Source organism: Dysidea avara, chromosome 9 (assembly GCF_963678975.1).
Source record: "Dysidea avara chromosome 9, odDysAvar1.4, whole genome shotgun sequence".
Taxonomy (NCBI): Eukaryota; Metazoa; Porifera; class Demospongiae; order Dictyoceratida; family Dysideidae; genus Dysidea; species Dysidea avara.
The window spans coordinates 22,709,967-22,732,371 of NC_089280.1; the positions used below are offsets into that span (position 1 = coordinate 22,709,967).

At 38.0% G+C, this 22,405-nt stretch overlaps 2 long non-coding RNA genes across 2 annotated transcripts in view; one reads left to right on the forward strand and one right to left on the reverse strand.

The window, feature by feature from the left end:
* LOC136266334 (uncharacterized) overlaps positions 1–16,582 on the forward strand; it is a 34,195-nt gene extending 17,613 nt beyond the window's left edge. Inside the window, exon 2 of the long non-coding RNA XR_010706066.1 lies at positions 16,257–16,582. This is a non-coding gene — a long non-coding RNA (uncharacterized lncRNA). The remainder of the gene's footprint in view (positions 1–16,256) is intronic.
* Positions 11,304–12,529, reverse strand: LOC136267207 (uncharacterized). Its single transcript, XR_010706578.1, has 2 exons — positions 12,477–12,529; positions 11,304–11,582 (listed from the first exon to the last, which is right to left on the reverse strand). It is a non-coding gene; the product is annotated as an uncharacterized lncRNA (long non-coding RNA).
* Positions 16,583–22,405: the final 5,823 nt, after the last annotated feature.

Here is a 22,405-nt window from a genome sequence, read left to right on the forward strand (position 1 = left end):
TGTGCATACAAGACATGCTACGTACCACTTTAGCATTTCAAGTCACCACATTATACATGGGCCAGTCAATGATACTTCATAGTGCCCATCAGTAAACCTGAAGAAGGAAAGTTACAAAAAAAATGCATAGAAGTACAGTGAAACCTCATTAATAGGGCCAGCTCTGGGACCAAAAAAATGTCCTTAATAACAAGGTGGCCTTATTAATGAGGTCTTAAAGTACTGCTTAGCTATGTTTTGGACCTACTAGAGGTGGTCTTATTAAAGAGGTGGCCGCTAAGTGAGGTTTCACTGTACCTACGGTTAATCTAAGGGGGGGGGGCACAGGCCCCCCCTGGGTTAGCTATTGCCCCCCTAGGTTTATACCTGAAATGGAAAGGTTTAATTTATCCCAAAGTTGTATACTCGAATGGTCAATATTCAATGGCATCACAATAAAATTTCACCAAAATTGAGTATATTTACACCTAAATTTTCAAAAAATTTCCTGAGGGAGCTTGCCCCCACACACCCCTAGAATCCAAAGCTGCTTACTTTACCCCCCTAGCTTAATATTCTGTGTTGAGCCCTGCATTAACAATGGTGAACAATATTAATGGTTAACAATATACACTGATACCTTACTCAGGTCGCTTTATGGTCAACCTTGTGGCAGATTTGCTCTGTACACAAATGACACATTCAGGGATTGTATTTAGATGGATGATAAAGTAACGCATTGTGACTTAAATACTCATGATGTGTCACTGCTAGGCAGTATCTGATATGGCTACCATATGTATGGCACTGCCGAAGAGCAACGTCGCACTTGCTCACATGCACAATTTTGCTCAAGATTTTAAACATTGATAATTAAGGGGCGTGGTAACTGTTTCACTTGCAAGACTGTGTGGCAGCTGTTTCCCTCACGAGAATTGCAACCAAACCAATTGCCACTCCCCTTAATTAGTGATTTTTAAAATCTCAAGCAAACTTGCATGTGCGAGCAAGTGCGACATTGTAATTGAGCAGTACCGTACCTGAGTAAACCATATAAGTTAGTGCAGTAAGATGGTTACTTTTGGACCAAATTTTCTTGGCTTATAATAAGTACGTACCTGCTTTAGCAAGGCACTGATTTAACCATGTAAATGTCTTACAGGAGAATTTAAAAGTTGGCCTTCTTAGAGAAGCAGCCTTCTGTTCAAGTGGCCACCAAGACAGGTTCACTGTGGATGAAAGCCAGGCATTAGATATTGGTATTTCATGTGTTGAAGGTATTCCAGGGCTTCTGGTTAGAGGTGTACCGATATAAGAAAACTAAACCAATCCGATACGGATTAATCATTTTGAAACCGATACGATACCAATCCGATATACCGATATAACTAAGTGTAGCTATTTATATTTGAGGAACCACATATGCCATGTTCAACTTATTTTAACTACGTACTGAAGAAACTACTGAAGAAACTACTGAAGACAGTCTTAAGATTATTGGCTATGCATGGTGGTGTGGCCTCTATTGACAGCTCAGACTATAAGGCACCCACAAATATTTTTATACATGCCCCTGCCAAGATTACTCTGGATTACTCCGCATTTTAATATGGCTGGTTGTTTTATGCTGTGCTCTTGATTCATCTTTTTGCTGTTTCCCCAGGCCCACCACTATGGGGTTTTGTTGTATGATTGGTAAGCTTTGTGACAACAAAACAGTAACTATCCATGCACTTAAATGGCTTCGCGTAGCGTACTACTTTTAGACAAAGAAGATAACTACTGTTTCTCGCCCTTGTTAGCTAAATAATAGGGTTTATAATGTGGCTTGATCATTGGACAGTGTCCTCAAGATAGTTCAGTTGTATATCGGTGTATCGTATCAGTTTTTAGCAGCAATATCGGCTCCCACCGATATAGTAGAAATGTCTATATCGGCCACCGATACAATAATTATGTATCGGTATATCGGTACACCTCTACTTCTGGTTGTCTGAAATCTCACCACAGTTTACTCAGGTAGTGTTGTGGTCACCACTAAACCACTGGAATGCTGCGTTATGTTCATCTTATGGTTAACTACTATATAGTAGAACTGAAATGGATACTTTGAAAAATATATATCCTATGGATAATGACTTCATCACTTTCTTCATCAGGAACTTATAAGGAGCAAAAGTTAAAATTTTTACACTTTGGGCTGATAGCCAACTGCCTACGTTTGACGCAGTGCCTTTAGTGCTCTAACAGATTGGCTGCCCCCTTGCTGCCAACACTCACTGTCTCATATGCTGTCACACACTAAATCCAGAGATAATTATAGAGGGGTGCTCCGCGCCCCTCTAATCTGCTAAATCCATCGCTATAGCCAGTTAGAAGAGCATGCTTCTATCTTACCAATTGCTTAAGGCCGCAAATGCAGCCACCTCCTTAACCCTCTCACCGCCACAACCGCCATATGGTGGTTTCGATTATAAATGCCCATCATATCATATTCTATATAAGCACTCTGTAACTTCAGTCGAGCGTTTTAGTAGCCCCTGCACTTATCCTGTAGCAGACATGCCCTTAAGTGAATGGGAACGGGGATAACCGGTCTCTCGTGCACTATCGTGTAGTTAGATGATGTAATCGCCTACTTTCAGGATTTCGATAACAAGCATTATAGGCGATTCTTTGAAGTGATAATGGCACTACTAATGAAGAGAAAAGGGACTGTATAGGTTAGAGTGGCGTGCTGCTACTTTTTTATGTCTTGAGTCAGTGGCCTCATGCGTATATGCCCATGCGCACTTGCTCAAATGCCTGAAAACCAGACTTGGAGATAATTTCTTCAACTGTCAACAGATTAGCAATGCTTATTGTGTTATTATAAACAGTACTAGATTGATAAGTTGTAAGATTTGACGTGTGGTTTCACGGAGGCTGATTTTTGCACTTTAGAGTTATATAATGGATTTGTGGTTGCCGCTGTGTAAACAACAGCTTGATAATCGAATTCCTTGTTCAGTGGCAAGTAATTTTAAATATAGTTTTATAGGATGGTTTGTAAGTTATAGCAGTTTAGAAGCAGTAGATTGGAGCCTCTACAAATTTGGCGGTGAGGGGGTTAATAAGCTAGGTAAGAAAATTTTGTCCCTACGGCCTGAATAATGACCAGTTTTCACTGTACTATTATTGATTAGTGATCATGATTATTTATTAAGATACTAAGATATACATATGCTACAACCTTCAAATATAGCAGTAAAATTTTCACCCTGGTCCAAAGTCGCTAATTGCCTTTTACAATTAAGTTTTACAACATAAATACATGTATAGGTAAACTCACCAATAATTGTCTCTCAGTGGCACTAAATCCATTCAACACAAAAACACAACCTTCAGGCGATGAGACAACAGCCTTAAGACCTTAAGACTTTCGCCGGCAAAGATTACATCCTATTCTGATGTGCTTATTTATTAGTAATATAAATTTTAAAGGCATTTATTTCCAACACTCAACAGGACATAATTACGTGCCCCTCTATTGTCTCTGTACATACTTGCCATTTCTCTACCATTCTCATTTCATTTCACAAGAGCTTGTACTGATATGGGCAGGGGCATGGCTTCTCCGCTTGAATTAGTCAATGATCGAGATACTCAATCACTCTAATAGAACAGTCACATTTTTACAAGTGCTGTATTTTTATATTGTAAAGTCTAAGTAATGCTAGGCAGAAGTTGTAACTATGCTATAACTTTTATTGCTGTGTTAGAGCTGTTTTATAACTGCTCTATTAGAGTATCTTGATCGTTTTAATGCAGTGCAAAGGTAAAGTGTTACTAAGGGTTTACTAGTTAAAATGGGTGTTGGTTGACTGCAGTTGCATGCCACTAAAATTACAGTTGTATTTTGATATTCTCTCACTGTAATCTGGGGTTTCTGTCAAAACCATGGAAACTCACCTAGATACTGTTTTCAACAGTGTATGCTTATTCTAACAAAACGTATTGAAATTCCATCCAAAAACAGCTTGTAGCTATAAAAAAGTGTGCGTCCAAGTAAAGCAGAGTTAACTGCGACAAAAAATAATGATATCATAATGCGGCCTTGTGCGAGGTGTGCAAGTTGTAAAATTAATATTAGCTAATCAGATAATACAATATTATTATTAAAGTGTTAATGAGAACTACTGTATGTGATGTTGCTAGTTTTTAAGTGTGTGTGCATCTTCATAAATGCCACACAAATTTGATTCTCAATAAAGCAATGTGTATAGATTCTCTGATAGTAATAAATAGTTTGAGTTTGGCTGCCTTTCCTGTATACAGCAATGCTATGAACAAAGGAAAGGTGGCCAAACTCAAACTATTTATTGCTATCAGAGAATCTATACACATTGCTTTATTGAGAATCAAATTTGTGTGGCATTTATGAAGATGCTCATACACTTAAAAACTAGCAACATCATAACACTTTAATAATAATATTATATTATCTGATTAGCTAATATTAATTTTACAACTTGCACACCTCGCACACAGCCGCATTATGATATCATTACTTTTTGTTGCAGTTAACTCTGCTTTACTTGTACGCACACTTTTTCAACTACAAGCTGTTTTTGGATAGGATTAAACTTCCGATCACTAGTGAGAGCTTTGCTAACAGGTGTAGTTACAAGGTTCCTTGTTAGATTCTGTAAGGAAGGAGTTCCCTGCAAAGTTGATTGTTTGACAACAGAGTGTTCTTTTAATTGTTTACAGATTTGTTTACGGATTTGATCAAGGCGTGAATTTAGGTCAGTTACAGTATTGGATAACGTTTCTTCAATGGTTTTCACCTTGCTGTCAATTATGTCTTGCTTCTTTTGCATATCATCGAAGAATTGAAAGGTAACCTCAACTTTCGGATTACAAACTTTACAGTAAAACTTTACATTAGTGTTTATTGAGTACAGTATGTTTAACTCTTCCTCTGACAGTCCAGCACACTTTCTGTGCTCCCACTGGCCACACCAGACACATTCAATACAGTCAGCTTCAGAATTTTACTGCATGTAATGCACGGGTAGACAGAAGTTCTGCCCGCCTTTACTGGTGACTAGTGGGGAGTCACCAGGTTGTCTGTTACACTTGTGCCATGGGTTAGACACCAATAGGCCGAATCGTAAAGTTGCCGAAGGTGAATAGAACTTGAGCCCTGGTAATTGGTTTGCCGTTTGCGCAACCGTTTTGCCTCTCTAGTAGGCTTTCCAAAATGATATAAATTAAATATTCAGTAGAAAAATCCAAAGAAGAAAGCCTAGCTGCAACCGACAATCGAACCTTGATTTGAAATATGTTAGAATGTCTGAAAAACTCCACTAATGAAGTTCCCTTAACATATGGTATTTACATGCATGCTCTATCAAGACTCACAGTAGTGAGTCGCATGGCCAAGGAAAGTAGGGTGCGCGACTACCATGAGTTATTTACACGAACAACTAACTCTAATAGAACGCACACCTAAAACCTACCTTTAAAATTATTCTTTTGTAAAAAAACCTTGCGATACAACAAAACCTTTGGTATATTGGTATATAAGTGTATTACTAAGTGAGTAATCTCTGTTACATTTTAGTAACACCGCATGAAATTTTGCTGAAAACATTATATTCTTCTCCTTTGCATACTCGTTAGTGCGAGCCGCCAACTTTTTACTCTTATATCTTATACTGTGATAGTTGCACAGCCTTGGATTTGCTATCACAAGTTCTTTGGCTAGTTAAGTTTCTTCAGTACAAATCTTGGAACTACATCTCTCTTGCGAGAGCCACTATAAGTAATTTCTTCTCAAAGTTTCATTTATTCACTCTTACACTTCATGGGACAATGTTTGATATGTAATTAAACATATGGAGTAGTTTCGCTTGATTATGACCTGCCGTTTTTCTGGGAAGTGGTGGGTTAATTTCCAAAAGTGTGCTCATAGGATAATAATGTCACCTACGCTAATTGCTGATTTATTTTGTGGTCTTTTAGAGCCCTATCTTAAATTTAAGACACCTCTAACTACAGTAGTGTTTATTTACAGTCAGTGAACTTGGTGCAAACTCAGCCGTAAGCGTCAACGCTAGGTGAACATGATCAGTGTAGTGTACTCAATGAACTTGCTATCGCGCTTGCTATTCTCGTAAGTGTTTGTTATTCAGTTGTTATTTAATAATGGGTCTGAAGTAGTTAGCTAACGCAGCCCACAATACAGCCTTGTTTGTGCATTTCAAGGGACAATCCAGTATAAGAAGAAGTTTGGGGCACGTTCTCACCTGCCGGGAAATGGCCTTTACTCAATCTGTTCACTGATGGTTTTAATGGTGCCTAGAAGCCATGCCCTATTGAGGTTGCAACACCGACAAGTACCTGCCTACTTGTACCAAACTATATTCTTTGGTTTTGCCACTTCATGTCCAAGCTATGATGTAATACACACAATAACTGTTGAAGCTGTTGTGATATCCAAAGGTGGCTTGTATGAAACTAGCTATTAGCTTTATGCATTAATTTTTTTAGTCTTGCTCAGTAACAAAAATGTGTGATATCCTAAAACAAAAACAGCCTTGGGGCTGTAAAAAAAGGGTGTTGCCAAGCAAAGTAGGATCAATCAAACAAATTTATTCAACGTGACTGGTAAGAACAAGGACTGATATCAAGTTGCGGCCAAGTAGATTGGAATATTACCGTGATCAATCTGTTAAACAACTGGTGAGAACAAGGACTGATATCAAGTTGCGGCCAAGTGAATGCAGTATTACCCATTCTCTTTGTATCTAGCTATAGCTATATAATAAAACTAGAGCAAATACACATGCAACTGTTATTAAATTGTCATTTGGCCACATTTTTTGTAGTGTGCAATTGTAAAAAGCGGCCAAATGACAATCTAATAATAGTTGCATGAGTATTTTCTCTAGTTTTATTATATAGCTATAGCTAGATACAAAGAGAATGGGTAATACTACATTCATTTGGCCGCAACTTGATATCAGTCCTTGTTCTCACCAGTTGTTTAACAGATTGATCATGGTAATATTCCAATTTACTTGGCCGCAACTTAATATCAGTCCTTGTTCTTACCAGTCATGTTGAATAAGTTTGTTTGATTGATCCTACTTTGCTTGGCAGCGCCCTTTTTTACAGCCCCAAGACTGTTTTTGTTTTAAGTAATACATGATTGCTCTATTAGAGTATATACCGGACTGCTCTATTAGAGTATATCGATCTTTTAGTAAGAGGGCTCATGTTACCTCTGTAAATCCTTCCCTGAGAGATGAATGCAAGAAAATTCTTGTGCTGTGCCATACACTATTACTCGCTTGTTTTGTCCTGCCACACTAAATGGTGTGTTGGGCCTAGGTCCTGCTGTAAACTCAGAAGTCTAAATTCTCCCTCCCTGCACTCCAACTATCATTTACTGACTCAAAAGTGAAGTGGCCATTACGCTTTGCTTTCAGCTATGTTCAGCCCATTACACACCGCACAAACAAAGAACAACAGGATAAGTGCCTCTGCAATCAATCCAGTCACCACGAAAAATATAGACGATTTGCATGTCCCAACTATCAATTACTGACTCGAAAGTTATGCTTTGCTTTCACCTATTTTCAGCCCGTTACACAGCGTTACCAATGAAGAACAGAATTAAAAACACCTCTGCAATCACCACATAAAATACGGATGATTCGTGTTTACAAATGTAGGGAAGCCATGCATCACGTTACCGTGATTTGACATCTTGGGCTAAAAGAAATGGGACACAAAGGAGGACAAAGGTAGTCTATGAAGCATGCATTGTATGTACTGCGGTATGCTAAAAGACACATCTCGGGATGAAGTGATGTCGAACAGTGAAAAAATCCAGCCCATAGCCTTAGCTGTTATTGAGTTATGCTTGCCGGAAGGCATCAATCAGTAGAAAGTTCCATTAATTTTTTTTAAATTTTAATCTGTTGGAAGCATTTAGGGTTGTACTGGAGATGCTTTTAGTCTTTGGTTATACCTAACCAATACTGCCAAGGCACCAGTATGGTATTATGAAGCTGGGTTTTGGGTGATATTTTTGGCCAGAAAAACCCAAACCTCCATGATTCCTAATAATACAGTACGGTATATTATTGGCCAGAAAAACCTAAACCTCCATGATCTCTAATATACAGTATGGAGGTTTGGGTTTTCTGGCCAAAAATATCACCCAAACCCAGCTGTATGATTGCTAGCTAGTGTACTGTGTGATGATCCCTCCTGCCATAGCTTTACACTTGTCCTGTTAGTTTCACAGTTAGGAAGTTGTACTGCCCATTGTTAATTCAAGCTAGTGCTCATTTCAGCTGTCACCTAATGTTCCTACTATCAAGCAGCACAGTAGTACTGTTTAAGTAGGGATCACTACCAAAAACCTCATGTGCCTCCCAAACTTCTGTCTTTGAAGATCACCCTAGAGACATCTTACTTGACAAAAACCACCTTTGCGGAATAGTACTAGTCCATATACAGTACAGCTCACGGGTAACGTCGCATGACGCGTGTGACGTGCGCTCAATTAACCCGTGTGGATGCAGCAAGGCTACAGTAATGCTCAATGATAGCTAACTTTACTCGAGAGCGTCACGCAAGACCAGATAACAGATCTCACCTATGGTCTTGGGAGGCGGAACCGGCTCAGTTCCGCCAGCTGTGAAGTCTCCTATTGCAATGCCTGTGTTGTAGCTACCGAATACTTGGTAACCTACTCGACTCTGTCACGGACTCCAGTCAGTACTGTAGCTAGCAGTAGCTACGGTAAACCTAGATGGATTGGTCGCCAAGTAATGCCACAGAACCCCAGTTAGTGCATTTTTCTAATTCGTATTTTCTTTATCTAGATAGTTAAAGGAATGGTCAACCGAAGTTTCAACTCTAGAAGCCAAGAAATTTTGAAGTTACAGCACTACGAAGTGCTAACAGCAAAATATCGATTTGTACAGTGACAATAAACTACAGGCGTTTAATAAAACGATCATAACATACGGATGCAGTCATCTACCAAAATGAAACTTGCACCATCGAATTCTACATGAACAAGCAAATCCATTGCTGGGTAAGTTTTGTCTACCAGGTCTTTCCTACGTCCACGGGGGACTGGCGAATGCGAACGAATGTGAGAAAAAGTGATAGTGAACCGTTCGTCCAACGCAAGGAAGACTAACGCTGATATCTTCTGTCTCCTTGAGAGTACTGACACGGAACAAAGATTTTGGAACTCCTCTTGCTTTTGGAATCACAATGCTACCAAGGTTTTTAGTGTTATCACTTCCTTCATTGCGAACCAAGCGCTTTAGAATTTACAGATTTTCTTTCGTTTTCGTACCGGGAATTTCAGCTCCGTTTGAAAATTATGCTGTTTGCATGATGACATCAACCGGTTAAAAACAACGTGATTACATCATCACGCAAAACGCCGGTTTTCAAACGGAACTGAAATCCCTGGTAAATATTCCACCCATTGCGTTCTGCGGGCCCAGCGTACGTTTATTGCATTCTACTGTATAATTAACTAGCTAGGCTTGCACGAACATAATTATGGGACCGATCACAAATGTTTATGTGATTTAAGTGTTGTATGAAGTAACTAAACTCAGTAGCGAGTATTCTCATGTGTGGCGAGCTTCTCACACGGCTAGTGCATATCCACGCGATATTCCACAGGTATTGTACAATACATTGCAAAGGAATGATCCCGCGAGAAGATGCGAGCATTACTTGCATGTGTATACTCGCGACGTTACCTGTGAGCTGTACTGTAATGTATAATACAGCATTAAATATAACAAAACACTTACAGGTGGCCAGATATAGAATTTTAAAATTTGCCATTTCATCTCACTGCCTGCTTACCAGCCACACTGCCTGACCACAATCACAAGGCTAGAGGCCAAGCGAAGCAGCACACAGCCACCAATTTATGCCATAATAATAAACTTACCAGTGGGATGTGCCTTTTGGGGCTCTGATGAGTGTAGGCCCTCTGTGCCTTGTCTTTTCTTTAATCTTCAATCAGGCTGCTTGTCTTCTTCATCCAAAGAAACCATATCAAAGCATTAATTTACCATATCAACACTTTCTTTCAGCAGCGTAATTATTATATTAGATGCCACAGAATTATTTCAGAGCTGGCTTCAGTCTCGGCACTGCTATAACTTATCATAGTAACCATATTGCTTCTATTGAAAAGATTCAAAGGCGAGCTCTACGTTGGATATTTAATGACTATGATTACAGCCATAGCGTATCAGCCATGTTACAAAATCTCAGCTGGCCCACCTTGCAATATCATCATAAAATTATGCGCCTTTCTTTACTATACAAATCCATTAACAATCTTACAGCTCTGGAAATTTCAAACTACCGTACAACAACAAATATTGGCAAAACTAATATTTGACGATTTGCTATAAAATTGCAGTTGGCAAAAATTTTAATTGGCGAAATACTCTCATTGAAAAATTGGCTAGTGGTGTAAGGAGGATGCTGTAGTCTACACTGGATTCAGTCACTGTATGCATCAGTCTGGTTGAGTCGTTATTCATGATTGAACCAGGCCTGGATTTGACACGCTTTAAGCAATATCTGGGTCCTGCTTCCATAGTAATTCAAGCCGAGATAATTAGAGCCTACTGTACTCGAATATCTGTACTGCTGCAGCCCAATTTCTTTCATGGGCCACACCAACTTATCAGGATCATTAATGCCGTCTGTAGGCATGCTCAACCCATTTATCAATGACTGCGCACGAATTCATGTCTGTTGCTGTCTGCAAGCTAGCTTACACGGAGCTGTTCTATACCATATGCGTATTTTGTACCGTACACGTATGGTATGTACCATACGTGTATGGTACATACCATACGCGTACGGTACGATTTTCCGTACCATACGCGTACGGTATAGACATACGCGTATGGTACGTACCGTATGCGTATTATGCCTTTTCTCAGTGTCTTCTAGCCTTGCCATCACCTAGCTACAATGAGCTGTCTTTACAAGCATTTCTAGCTGAGTAAACTTAGAACACAACATAATAATCTGCCTACCACTGAGCTGTAACTATAGATTTATTCATCAGCACACACATGCATTTTATCCTTGCCATGCTCATGCATTTCCCACTATATATAGTCCTATACTGATGTACCTAATTCCTATGTACATTATCTCACTTTGTCTGCAGAACTTCAAATGAATGGTACTGTGCATGTATGCTACTTTATAGCTATCAGAAGCATGCAGATGCATGGTCTCATACTCAATTATAAGTGTGGATATCTGACAATTTACAACACAATTGGGTAAATAAGCAAGGAGAGCAATTACAACATGCATGGTAGCTAGTAAGTTCTAACTGAATTATACATATACTGCTTGTGCAAAGCTAATAATTTGAAAACTGAATGAACTTCGTAAGTGTCATCAGTTGTGCAACATGGCTTTGATATACTGTACTATGTACACTCTTCTTTTGAGGATCCAATTTCTTGTTTACGTACTTTTCTTGTTTATACATACTGTAAATAGTACCACCACTCACATTCATCACACTGGACCTAAAGCAAAAATTAATGTGGATGTTGTTAACTTTAAACAGTACGTTCAGATAAGAGTAGCTAAACATGCATTGCCTTCCCATCCACAAGCATGACAGTAAGTAGTGAGTATAGCTATACAACACACTTAAAAAATAAACAATGCTAGATAATATACATTCATTACTGAATTATTCATTAGAACTCATAAACTCGCTATAAAATCTTTGCCATGTTATGTTTCCTACTTCATCTCAGTAGGCAATGCACATGCCTCATTCAATAGCAAAGATTCAGCAAACTACAGTTTTAAAAAATTTATTGCACAATTAATTAATATGCACATCAGTCTTATAGAGTATAGCATGTCTAATATTGCTATAAGCTACAGCCATGTAGGTTTACATTAATTTGCAAACTGACTCTACTGTTAGGGACCCGCCGATTATGCTCATTATTTTACCTATTATGCTATGCTGCACTGCTCAAAAATCTGCCTATTATGCTTAAATTAATGCTCAATATTTACCTATTATGCTCAAATTATGCTCAATATTTTTACCTCAGTTCCCATGTTTTTCTAATAACTTTGCACTTTATGGAAAAGCAGTAAGTGGTTGAAGCACAGACTGTAAATCCTTGCTTGTCAAAATGCATGTCACAGAAAAGATCAATATACTCTAATAGAACAGTCAGCTACCTGATAATTTTTATTAGAGTTACTGACTGTTCTATTAGAGTATATCGATCTTTTTGTCGGATGTGTATTTTGATAAGCAAGAATTTATAGCATTGCACAAGTTTTCTGCCTATTATGCTAGCATTATGCTCAATGCTTTCAGGCACCTATTATACTCATTATTATGCCAGCATAATCGGCGGGTCCCTATCTACAGTTATATATCTCTTTCCTACCTCCCTCAATGTTATTGTATCAGCATGCATTCTCCAGCATGCACTGTTAAAAATAAAGAGTAACCAACACTCTGAAGAGTTCCAATTGTAGGGAGGATTTAACACCTCATGGAGAGTAGCCAACACTCTGAAGAGAATAACCATTACTCTGAAGAGTAAGTGACACCATCTTTAGAGCATGTGTTACTCCCCAGTTACTCCTTTAGAGTAATGGTTACTCTCCAGGAGTGTTAAATCCTCCCTACTCTGGGAACTCCTTGAGAGTTGTGGTTACTCTTCATTTTAACAGTGAGGTCTTCCTCTGTTTGAGCAATCATTACATTGTACTTCTTGAGCTCATCTGATTGAAATTGTCTGCTCAACATCCTTTAGCACCACCAGGCATACATATACATTTTTAAGTGGAAGTGTACTAACAAATTAAAGGTAAACAAGATTATATGTAGCAACAATGAAATAAAATATTTAATGAAATAATATACATATATATGCCTGAAAAAATTGCCAATGAATGCAAATTATTTAATATGGTTGCTATGTTTTAACCAATCAGAATGCAGTATTTTAATGCATATTTATATGGATAATTATATCAAAATCTTTTGTTTATATTTAGCTACAATGCTATACCTCTACTGGCTTAGTGTTTATATCACTATGCATTCCAGTTATATTCATTGAAAATTCGTGAATATCAATATGCTGGCACAATTCTACAGCCTCACAGAAATCAATGTCTTTTGTCCTAAATAATGCTTTAGAAGATCAAACTTCAAAGTTCAGTTTCTGAGTACGGCAAGGAGTATACTGCTCTTGTTTTATGTTGAAAGGATAATTGGGCACCTTTAAACCCTAACACATTTTTACAAAGTTCATATATACAAGTATAGAGAAGCCCCTAGTAGAGTTTTTGGGTAATATCACTCTATAGCTTTTAATTATTGTACTAATCTTTGACTATCTTCAGGTGTATTTGTAAACACATATGTGTGGGTATTGTTCTAATTGTAGGGAAACATAGGCTCTTGGGCAGACCGTTTATAGGCAAAACAGGCCACTGTATAAATAATTATAATATTATTAATCAATAACTGAAAGAACACAATAATAACTACAATAATATTACAGGTATAGCTATATGCATAATTACATTACATCATTAACTCTATTACAGATATGAAGGAGGCACAGCATTATGTAATAATGGCCTAGTTTTTGAATTTTCATTGTATCAATTAAACAATGGACCACAAATCTAATAGGAAGCAATATATGTGTAGCAATTGCAGCCACAATGTACTGTGTGGAAGAAGAAACAAAAATTAAAATTTACCATTATGTTGTCAGTGTGTGCAGTTGCTATGCAAAAGCTAGATAATTTGTGACCATATTTGCAAAAATGTACCTTTTTCACACACAAAATTTTACCCATGCATATTTTGAACTTCGGGGTTTCATAAGTTTTTGAACATATACCTTATAGTTGCCTGCAATTATCCATGAGTGTACAGTAGCTACTAGTATCTAGCAGCATTTTGATACTAAGAGCAAGTTTATCAGTGTAAGGAGTCAAGTGTTACACCATTTTGTTTGCTGGTATGTGTAGAAAAGGTACCTTTTCACAAATCCAGTCATTTTAACTCAACTATTCTAAAGAACATACAGTATACTAGCTTGTGTATTTTCAAATCAATAGCATTTACACATACTGTATGTAGCTAGGTGTTATCATGTTTTTCGTAAAGCTTCCAACCCAGACGATTGACCTTTATTAATTTTGACTATGTAGAATTCCATCAGATCTTACCAGATCAGCAGGACTTAACACAATTCAAGACTGGATCTGCCAACAGTGTGATGAATTCATGATTGTTTTTATCATAAAAAATTATATTGTCCTAAATCAAGATGTCAGTTTCATCACTTATATATATAGTCATGCAATATATCATGCCATCAATATTCTTTTATTTTAAGGAATGCTTTATTTTAAATAGGTTTATTATTATTATTGGTAATACTGTGCAGACCTCTACTAGAGTATAGTGCACAGGTCACAACATACATACGTGCAAGTATACAAATTAAATAATAGCTAGTTTTTGTTTGAACTGATCAATATCATTGCACATTTTGGGGTAGATCATTCCAGATTTTGATTGCCGAAGGGAAAAAGGAGTACATATAAGAATCAATCCGTGTCATTGGTTGCATAAATCTCATATTATGACCTCTGGTACTATGAGTGGATATGGGTGTCAGAAATGGATTTGCTGGGATACCAACAAGGTGGTTAATTTGCATCATGCAGTAAAGCAAATTATATCTTAAGCTAAATACATCTCAGCTCTAGAGAATAGAATAGCTAAATATGATTGCTCTATTAGAGTATCTCGATCTTCACTGAACAGAAACCGCTAAGCGAGACTAGCATCTCCCCCTCCCTCTTCCCCTAAAATAAATGAAAGCAGAGTGCCATCCGGGGTAGTCAATAGGTATGGCAGTGCAAAAACCTTCTGCTTGATATTATACGCATACCAGGTTAGCTACTGTATACTCAGATGGTACGATTTTCCGTACCATACGCGTATGGTTGTACCGTACGCGTATACGCATATGGTATGTACCATACACGTATGGTACAAAATACGCATATGGTATAGAACAGAGCCACACCTACTTATTGAGTACAAGTTCAGTCTGGTCTAGTATGTAAGCCACACCCATTGTAACCACGCTAATTTACCAGTTTTGTCAAAACTACTTCAACAACTATTTGACCCAAGGTTTGGAAATAATATTGACGAAATTTAAATTTGGCAGTTTAGTGACGAATCGCCAGTTTGCCAAATTTAGTTCACTGCCATATGTAATTGATATATGGTACTTTACAAGTTTTCATATAGTAATAGGATTTACCACCAGCAGACATATAATATTGCCAATGTTAAAACAGATGCCTACATGAGCAGTTTTTTTCCATGAACCATCAGGGAATGGAATGCTCTACCCCCACATGTTATAGAATCAATATCAATCAATTTATTTCATGATCAAATAGACAATTAATATAAGTAATCTGTACTTACCTTTGTAATTATTTGTAGTAGTTTTCTTTGTAATTGTTTGGGACAAGCTAGTCCCCAGCAGTGCTGCACCAAATAAATAAATAAGAGGTTTACTAGCTAGTTTGCGATTGGGATCCAGTTCGCGATAGGTTTGTGACCACACCCATCAAATAAAGATCTAGGTTGTCTTATAACAATAAAATACGGAGACCACACCTCTTAACAATCTAGCTATTTACTTAACAGTAAACAAGATGACCTCACCCCTTATTGGTCTAACTAGCTGCACATCCCTTGGCTGACTTGAGATATTCTAATACAACAGTTACCCTAATAGAACAGTCACAAGTTACACTGTAGCTAGCTGTGCTACAACAAAAAACTAAACAAATTAGTATTGTTAATTTAAAAATGAAGTAGGGATCTATGCAATAAAAGTAGTGAAACAAGAGATGAATGATGGTGTTAAGAACAGCATACTTTGCCACATTAGCTATTTTGTTCAGTGCCATAGTAGGTAATTCCCACCAAGCTATGCTGTAACACCAGCGTTCACCTCTTGTTTCACTACTTTTTATTGTATAGATCCCTACTTTGTTTTGAAATTAACAATTTTTTAAAATGCTAAGTATTTTATGCTACCATTCTTATCCATGTGCTTGCATACACATACTGTGTGAATTTACATTTGCATTCTTCTATTTTCATCTAGGCAACTTGTCCACAGTGCAGATCGTATTATGGCTGGCATGGGACCTTATAATGTTTATAAAGAGAGCTGTCAGAATTTTGTCAAACGGTTTTTAGACGATTGTTGTCCTGACCATGGCTACCACACATGGGCTTTTGCAAACTAACAATGGACTAGTGGATCACAGTGACAAGTTAGAATTAGATACCTGCAATGTGTAGTTTGTGTTGTGTGCTAACTCTTGTATGACATATATTGAACAAAGTATGTCAATACTGAAACTCGCATTATAAACATTTTCTAGTATATTTGTGCTATTTACATTTATTAATATTTAGTAAAGAATAGATGTTGATATTGTGTGACATTTTGTGATGAAACATTTTAGTGAAGTTCATCCTACATGTGTATACAGCAGCACTGCAGAAACAGATCTATGGTCTGAGGCCTCCAATATCATACCAGTAACCCACATAGAAATACTAATAGGTAGTGTTACCAACAAACATTTAATTGTTTGACAAGTAAATAAGATTAACATTCAGAAGTTAATTCATGCACAAAAGATAACTGTTTAATTATGAAATCAAATATGCGCAGTGAAGGAAATAAATAACTCTGATGATTTGAACAGTTATACTTAGAATAATCTAACAGATGAAGTATAGTGTTTTCTAATTCTGTTAGTAATTTCTGTCAAGATTCAGTTACATACTGTAGTACGTATGATTTAATTTTGTATATGAGCGGGAACTCACACACAGGCTATTGCCTTTTTTCTGTTTTAATGATATCAAAACTTTCAATAAATAATAAGTGTAAGAAAAGGAATTTTAATTAATGTAAATTTCACAGCACTAGAGAGCTCTGCATGCCTACTTTAAGCCATAATAGTAAACATATTTATTTATTTATTTATAGAGAGATCCACCAAGAGTCTGCTGGTAACTTGTATACCAGCAGCCTAACAAGACTTATGTACATCAAGACACACGGTAGTGTGTCGTGCGGCCCAAGAAGCCGGCGCGCTACACCGTGAGTATATTTACAGGAAGAAAGTAAACGTGGTATTCACACCTTTGTAGCTCTGTGATTCCTTATCCGAATGAAACCAAAGTTGCTACAGACGTGCCGGCTAGGTAGGGGAGTCCACATTCCAAATTTGAAGAAAATCGCTCCAGCCATTTCCGAAATACGAGCGGCCAAAGTTTGGGGTTTTTTTCTTCTTCTTTTCGCACACTTCGCAAAATCCGCCATAAAACACGAATTCGTGCTAGGATCGAGATGAAATTTGGCATACGTAAAGGGCCCATTAAGGCGAATCTCAGTACCAAGTTTGGTATGAATCCGATGAACATTCACGGAGTTATTACTGATTATTTGCGTAAAATAAGGTCGAAGGTCTGTCACGCTCACAGGGTAAACCGCTCGAGGGAATGAGCTGAAAATTGCTATGTAGATGGAGTAACTATCATAGGAGTGCCTTTTTGTGGTTTGAAAGGAATCCAGTTAAGGGCCATCGAGATATGACACAAACTCCAAACTGTGTAACAATTACGCGATCGATTTTTATGAATAAAAAAACTATTAGTTTTCATGCCTACCAGGCAAACCGCTTAGAGCAATGAGCTGAAAATCGGTATGTAGCTGGAATAATTATCATAGAATGTCCTTGCAGTAGTACAGAAGAATTGGATTACATACCACTGAGTTATGATTCCGTGTAGCATATGCGAGATCGAGATACTCTAATAGTATTAGAGTATCTCGATCTCGCATATGCTACACGTAGTTGGCTTTGGAATCATAACTCAGTGGTATGTAATCCGATTCTTCTGTACTACTGCAAGGACATTCTATGATAAGAGTATCTCGATCTCGCATATGCTACACGTAGTTGGCTTTGGAATCATAACTCAGTGGTATGTAATCCGATTCTTCTGTACTACTGCAAGGACATTCTATGATAATTATTCCAGCTACATACCGATTTTCAGCTCATTGCTCTAAGCGGTTTGCCTGGTAGGCATGAAAACTAATAGTTTTTTTATTCATAAAAATCGATCGCGTAATAGAACAGTCACCCTAATAGAGCATTCAGCTACGTTTATAACTTAGTCCATTATAGAATTATATTACATTGCAAGTTATTCTGTAGGGAGTTCAGCTACGACAGTTAATCTTATAGACAATTCACTACAAGCAAGTCACCCTGTAGAGTCCAGGGCCGGATTGGCCGGACCACTTTTCAGCTACTGGAATTTGTGAAAAAAGATCGAGATACTCTAATAGAGCAGTCATCATAATATACTCTAATAGAACAGTCATCGCAATACTCTAATACAGCATTATTCGGTATAGATAATAGTCACTGTTCTACTTAGTCTAAGCCATTACACCTATGCTAATTGTCCTCAAATCACTCAAACGTTCTAGTGAGTCATCTGCATTGCACTGCATTGGGCTAATTGATCACGCATTAGCAATTACAAACCCAATGGATTCTGTATCGCAAAGAACTAAGTTTTCACTGAAATTTTGAGAACTATGAAATTGAATTAATTGGTACTGTAGTACAAAATTACCAGGATATCAAGACACACGGTAGTGTGTCGTGCGGCCCAAGAAGCTGGCGCGCAACACCCGTAGTATATTGACAGGAAGGCAATTTTCGCACCTCCGTAGCTCTGTGCTGCCTTGATGAAACAAGACGTTTTTGCTGTGGACACTCCCTCTACCTTCAGCACTCCACATTCCAAATTAGAGCGAAATCGCTTCACGCGTTCCCGAGATATGCGACTTCAAAAATTGGCTTAGTTTCTTCGTGTTTTTTTTTTCTTCTTATTTTTCTTCCTCTTTTCGCACACTTACAAAAACTGCTATAAAACGCGAACGCCATATCCGATTGCCTTGAAATTTGGCACACAGAAGGGGGGGAGGGGGGGTATAAAGGCGCATCTCTGTACCAACTTTGGCTAGGATACGATAAACAGGAAAAGAGTTATGATCGATTATTCACGAAAAATAACACCAATACGTTGTCACGCCTACAGGGTAAACCGCGTATGGGAAGACGCTGAAAATCGGTGGGTAATTAGGTTAACTATTGAACCTCAAACCTTTTGTGGTTTGAAAGAAATCGAGCTAAAATCCAGGAAGATACAACGAAAAAACCAACAGTGTGTAACAATTACGCAATCGAGATTAGCTAATAAAAAACGATTACTTGCCACGCCTACCAGATAAACCGCTAAGGGGAATGCTTTGAAAATCGCTGTATAGATGGAGTAATCATCTTAGAAAGGCTCTTCAATGGTGTAGAAGAATCAGACTTAAAGCCACGGAGTTATAACACGAAATCCAACTTGGTGCAGCAAGTGCGAGATCGAGATACTCTAATAGAGCAGTCATCCTAATAGAGCAGTCACCCTGAAGAGAATTCAAGAGATCAGCTAGAAACAAGCAACCTGTATAGAGATCAGCTAGAAACAAGTCACCCTGTAGAGAGATCAGCTACAAACAATTCACCCTGTAGAGAGATCAGCTAGAAAAAGTTACTTTATAGGGAGTTCATGCAACTATGGAAAGAGATAGTTCAGCTAGAAGAAATCACCTTGTAGAGTTCAACTACAAAGAAACTACCATGTAGAGAGTTCAACTACAAACACATCGCCCTGTAGAGAGATCAATAGAAGAAGTTACCTTGTAGAGAGTTCAGCTACAAAGAAACCATCATGTAGAGAGTTTAGCTGCAAACAAATCACCTGTAGAGAGTTCAGCTACAAACAAATCTCCCTGTAGAGAGATTAGCCAGAAGAAGTTTCCTTGTAGAGAGTTCAGCTACAACCAAATCACCCTGTAGAGAGATCAGCTAGAAGAAGTCACCTTGCAGAGAGTTCAGTTACAAAGAAACCATCATGTAGAAAGTTCAGCTACAAACTAGTGACCTTGTAGAGACATCAGCTAAAAGAAGTTACCTTATAGAGAGTTCAGCTACAGAGAACCTATCATGTAGAGAGTTCAGCTACAAGCAAATCTCCCTGTAGAGAGATCAGCTACAAACAAATCACCATGTAGAAAGATCAGCTAGAAGAAATTACCTTGTAGAGAGTTCAACTACAAAGAAACCATCATGTAGAGAGTTCAGCTGCAAACAAAACACCTGTAGAGAGTTCAGCTACAAGCAAATTTCCCTGTAGAGAGATTAGCTAGAAGAAGTTTCCTTGTAGAGAGTTCAGCTACAAACAAATCACCCTGTAGAAAGATCAGCTAGAAGAAGTCACCTTGTAGAGAGTTCAGTTACAAAGAAACCATCATGTAGAGAATTCAGTTACAAACTAGTGACCTTGTAGAGACATCAGCTAAAAGAAATTACCTTGTAGAGAGTTCAGCTACAAAGAAACCACCATGTAGAGAGTTCAGCTGGAAACAAATCACCTGTAGAGAGTTCAGCTACAAACAAATCTCCCTGTAGAGAGATCAGCTAGAAGAAGTTTCCTTGTAGAGAGTTCAGCTACAAACAAATCACCCTGTGGAAAGATCAGCTAGAAGAAGTTACCTTGTGGAGAGTTCAGCTACAAAGAAACCATGTTGTAGAGAGTTCAGCTGCAAACAAATCACCTATAGAGAGTTTAGCTACAAACAAATCTCCCTGTAGAGAGATCAGCTAGAAGAAGTTATCTTGTAGAGAGTTCAGCTACAAAGAAACCATCATGTAGAGAGTTCAGCTGCAAACAAATCACCTGTAGAGAGTTCAGCTACAAACAAATCTCCCTGTTGAGAGATTAGTTAGAAGAAGTTTCCTTGTAGAAAGTTCAGCTACAAACAAATCACCCTGTAGAAAGATCAGCTAGAAGAAGTCACCTTGTAGAGAGTTCAGTTACAAAGAAACCACCATATAGAGAGTTCAGCTACAAACTAGTGACCTTGTAGAGACATCAGCTAAAATAAATTACCTTGTACAGAGTTCAGCTACAAAGAAACCATCATGCAGAGCCTCGCTCCAGGTATGTTCACAAGCCATCTTTGGCAGGTTTTAGTAAACCTACTTTTTGAAACCTGCCAACAATGGTTCAGGAACATACCTCTGTAGACAGTTCAGCTGCAAACAAATCACCTGTAGAGAGTTCAGCTACAAACAAATCTCCCTGTAGAGAGATTAGTTAGAAGAAGTTTCCTTGTAGAGAGTTCAGCTACAAACAAATCACCCTGTAGAAAGATCAGCTAGAAGAAGTCACCTTGTAGAGAGTTCGGTTACAAAGAAACCACCATATAGAGAGTTCAGCTACAAACTAGTGACCTTGTAGAGACATCAGTTACCTTGTAGAGAGTTCTGCTACAAAGAAACCATCATGTAGACAGTTCAGCTGCAAACAAATCACCTGTAGAGAGTTCAGCTACAAACAAATCTCCCTGTAGAGAGATCAGCTAGAAGAAGTTTCTTTGTAGAGGGTTCAGCTACAAACAAATCACCCTGTAGAAAGATCAGCTATAAGGAGTCACCTTGTAGAGAGTTCAGCTACAAACTAGTGACCTTGTAGAGACATCAGCTAAAAGAAATTACCTTGTAGAGAGTTCAGCTACAAAGAAACCATCATGTAGAGAGTTCAGCTGCAAACAAATCACCTGTAGAGAGTTCAGCTACAAACAAATCTCCCTGTAGAGAGATCAGCTAGAAGAAGTTTCCTTGTAGAGAATTCAGCTACAAACAAATCACCCTGTAGAAAGATCAGCTAGAAGAAGTCACCTTGTAGAGAGTTCAGTTACAAAGAAACCATCATGTTGAGAGTTCAGCTGCAAACAAATCTCCCTGTAGAGAGATCAGCTAGAAGAAGTCACCTTGTAGAGAGTTCAGTTACAAAGAAACCATCATGTTGAGAGTTCAACTGCAAACAAATCTCCCTGTAGAAAGATCAGCTAGAAGAAGTCACCTTGTAGAGAGTTCAGCTACAAAGAACCATCATGTAGAGAGTTCAGCTGCAAACAAATCACCTGTAGAGAGTTCAGCTACAAACAAATCTCCCTGTAGAGAGATCAGCTAGAAGAAGTTTCTTTGTAGAGGGTTCAGCTACAAACAAATCACCCTGTAGAAAGATCAGCTATAAGGAGTCACCTTGTAGAGAGTTCAGTTACAAAGAAATCATAATGCAGAGAGTTCAGCTACAAACAAA